Raw genomic sequence first — 4,252 nt, forward strand, 5'->3', positions numbered from 1 at the left:
ACCCGCACCGGCCCTGCCACGTTTCACCTGGGATCAGACTTACCGCCCCTTCTCTCTCTCTCTCTCTCTCTCTCTCTCTCTCTCTCTCTCTCTCCCCCCTTATATTGCACAGGGCCTCGCCGACGCTCCGGGACGCGCAGCACAAACATCCATTGCCGACCGTTGCGAGCAGAAAGCGAGAGAGAGAGAACAGAAATATAAGTGAGAAAGCAGAGGCGGCCGGACTCGTAACGTCAAAATGAATAATAAAAAGAGGCTAAAGTAGCTAAAGTTGTTGGGTTTTTTTCTCCACACAGCCCGGGTATGTGTTCTAAAAGGGGACGGACGGCGCATGTGTTGTGCTTTTTTGTCCGTTTGCCGCGCGTCTAAAACGGGACTGATGAGATTAGAAGCTTTGAGCCTCAATGTCGCGCTCTCCAGCTCCAGCAAAGGATGCTCGGGAACACATGCCCCACTGTGCAAAATACCCTCGGAAATTTACCCCATTTTTGTTGTAATTTTTATTGACAATAAATGTTGTCAACTTGCAATGCGATAACCCATTCTTTGCCTGTCGATCAATTCCAAGTCGATTACAAGTGCTCGTAAATTTACAATTTAGGCGCGTAATGAGGATGGTGTGTCCCCCCGAGTGTCACGAATAACTCGCCGATGAGGAGAACACTGAAAAACTAACTGGGCAATTGTTCAATACTTGTAAGTGTGCAACTGTTAATTACTTGCAAGTGTGCAACTGCTTAGTTGAGCAGTTCCTTAGATAGAACGCACACTTGCAAGTGCACACCTACCGAGTTGAACACTTGCAAGTGTACAACTACAAAGTTGCACACACTGTTAAAAGCTAACAGTGAATTTCACTGGAAGCTTTTAACAGTGCACTTGCAAGTATGTAACTTGCACTTGCACACTTCCAAGTAGTGTTAAGCAGTTGAACACTTGGTTTATCAGTGAACCGGGAGACGCCAAGAACTCCAATCAGGTGGGGGCCATAGCGTACGACGGAGCAGGCAAACCCGCAACACACTTGTTTCATGTGATCGACGCAGTTTTCATACCGCAAGTTTCTTTCTCTTCACTTTACCGCATGCTTCGCATTCCCTGTGTGTTCGACTATTTCGCACTCTGTGCCTTCGAGTGTGCGGATGACCAGCACCGCTGGCGGCCACGCCCAACGTTGTGAGGCGAGCAGCACCGTCGCGCTCGAGTGGCAGATGGGTTGCCTATCAGCGCGGCGCTCCGAGGGATGTACATATACACCAAATGCCGTTGCCTCACTGAGAACCCGAAGAAGAGGAAGAGACGTCGGAGGGCCATTAAATGGATGTGCGAGGAGCGCCAAAAGCCCCTCCTACGCATGGGAACACTTATCACCTAATGGGAGAGGCGCCAGGAGAGAGAGACGGGGGCGGGGGAGGTGGCTCCAGGAGAAGCCTTTCATGGCAATTGCTTGGAATGAAGATGAAACACGTGCGGCAGAGTGGGAGGCCTGGCTGCGAGGGGGAGTGGACCGTCGCCGCGGAGTGGTGTACAATACCCGCGCCTCTCCCACCGCACCGTGGCCGCACACTTTTGTCTCGGGGTGTCGCGGCTCGGGGCGCCACGGCGCCACGGCCCGGTCGAGCGCAGCACTATGATGTATGGGGTGTGGTGACTGCCCTCCCCCCGCCGAGCCCAGCCCACTTTATCACTTGAACAACAAAGAAAAGGGGTGTGCGAGGTGCCTTTTATCTCATCTATCCCCACCTCTCTCTCTCTCTCTCTCTCTCTCTCTCTCTCTCTCTCTCTCTCTCGCTCTCTCGCTCGCTCGCTCCCTCTCTCCTCTCACACTTTCCCCCCCTGTCTCCCTCCGCGGCTCACCCCTGGTGTCGGTGGGCCGGATGGGTCGCTGTCGCTGGTCCGGGGTGGCCGCTCTACAATGCAGGGCTCCGTGAATGGGTCGGTGTCGGTGGTGGGCCGGGGCCGGTGGTCCCGCGCGCTGTCGTCGCCCCTCCCCGCGGGGCTCTGGCGTGGCCCGCGTGCGGTGGGTCAGGGGCGCGCGGTGGGGGCGCCCCTCCTGGGGGAGGGAGGAGCGTGAGCCGAGCCGCCTGTCGTAGGCAGAGCGCCCCGCTGGGGCCCTTCCTCTGTTGTTGTGGGGGGCAAATATAAGGGGCAGAGAAGGGACCGACAGCCGGGAGTGAGTGGCGGGATTCCCTCCTCGGGCAAAACGGAAGTGTACTACATTTATATTGTGTGTAGGCGTGTGCGTGCGTGTGTGCGTGAGGACGTGGTATGCGATGCGAGCGCGGTTGTTTGAGCACAACAACAGAGAGTATATGTGCGTGGCGTCGTCATGACAGTTTGCGAACGACTGGAGAGAGAGGAGAGAGAGAGAGAGAGAGAGAGAGAGAGAGAGAGAGAGAGAGAGAGAGACAGAGAGAGAGAGACAGAGAGAGAGACAGAGGGAGGGGAGAACAATGATAAAATAAAGAAGAAATAGTGAAGAGTTTATGCACACACATACACACACACATCTATATCCAGCACTGTCCGGTCGACACGCTGGGCCAGCCTGCCGAGCGGGCCACGGGCACGCATGTGTTCATGTTCAAATATTTTCCCTAACGGCGGGGAGTGGCGCGCGCGCGCACAAACACGTGTGCAAGCGTCGTGGCGGGGCCCGAGGCAACTGGCCTGCTGATGTGACCGCCGGCGCCGGCTGAGGTAACTGGCCCACTGATGTGACCGACGACTGAGGTAACTGGCCCGCTGATGTGACCGTCGTCTGAGGTAACTGGCCCGCTGATGCGACCGCCGGCTGAGAACTAGCCCGTGATGTGCCCGGTTTAAAAACTTTCCTGGGGGAGACGAAAAATAAATTAGGTTTGCTTACTACTGATCTAGCTCGACCTATTCTTACATTCTTCTCTTTCGCGAAAGGAGGATGTTTCCCGAATAAATCAAAGGGCTTCGGATCGGAAATTCAATATAACTCACACATTGGTTCAAGCTTAGCCGTGACCTTGAGACGAGAGCTGCAAGTCGTCCTCGCGTCCGCGCAGTGTATCCTTCCCTGGAGGAGGGCACTAGGCTCGGCCGCAACCAGGCCCTCAGCCCGGCGAACCGTGGACAGCGGTCCCCTGGGGGGACCCAAGAGCGCGCAGAGCGGAGCAAAGCGAGGCAGAGCGGGGGAGACCGAAGGAGAGCGCGGGTCTCCCGCGGGGAGGGACGGCTGAAATGCACATTTCACCCCCCGGGCCGGGGCCGGGGCTGTCCGTCCCAAGACACAGAGGACGGTCCATCCGCGTCGTGGGCATACGGAGAACGGGCTCCGATAGAGGCTTGAGCTCGTCGCTGCTGCTATAGGCGCTGCTGCCCGGGTGGCCATCCCCAGCCGAACGAGCCTGCTGGTACACGCCCAGCCCAGCCACGCCCCGCCACGCCCCACCACGCCACTAACGCTGCGCGTCTGTTTGTTCTCGATCAACACACGGGGGCTTCAAGGAACTCGCCATGTTCAAGTTCAAGGCGACGAAGCTGGGGGCTTGGCGCGGGCCAGTCGTCCGGAATCCTGTAGACTATCGCCTCCAGCAGGTGGTAGCCTCCGATGATAGCCCTCAGCAGGTAACTTTGTAGCCATTAACATCCGCGGCAGGTATCCTTCAGCCGATGGTAGCCTTCACGTTAGCCTCCAACTGCACCGTGACAACGTGTAACATACCGCCCTTCGGGAGCACACTGGGGCACAAGCCACTGGATTGCCCGGGACTCGGTTCACGACGAGTTTTGGGCCGACATCGGCTCGCCACTTAAGCCGCTTTTTATTATTTCAGTCCCGCATCTCGACGGGGACAACAAGGGCGGCCACTCCACCCCTCCGGAGCGGCCCTAAGTACCTCGTCGTCATGGAAAAGAAAATCCCGCGCCGCTCTCATAAATGAGTCACCAAGACCGCACAAGACCGTTTTAATGAGGGGACTACTTTTAATAAAACGCGGATAAACGACCAGCATTATCATTCCATAACAATTGTGATACCATATCTAAGTCAAGTTTCGAAACTGGCTCGATGCAGCGAAGTGGACTTTGTCTTTGCTGCAACGATGTGTGTGAAAGTGCGACTTTGGTATTTTTTTTTCCGTTGGCGAACATTTCCATCGAATCGCCCGAGGAATTTTCTCGGCACTCCTAGAGGCTCCCCTAGAGTTTTTCCGGATAAATCGCAGAAAGTCACGCCGACGAGGAAAAGTTGAAAGGACTCCGTATTTCCTCATAC

Source organism: Frankliniella occidentalis, unplaced genomic scaffold (genome assembly GCF_000697945.3).
Source record: "Frankliniella occidentalis isolate FOCC.00 unplaced genomic scaffold, Focc_3.1 Scaffold342, whole genome shotgun sequence".
NCBI classification, from domain to species: Eukaryota; Metazoa; Arthropoda; class Insecta; order Thysanoptera; family Thripidae; genus Frankliniella; species Frankliniella occidentalis.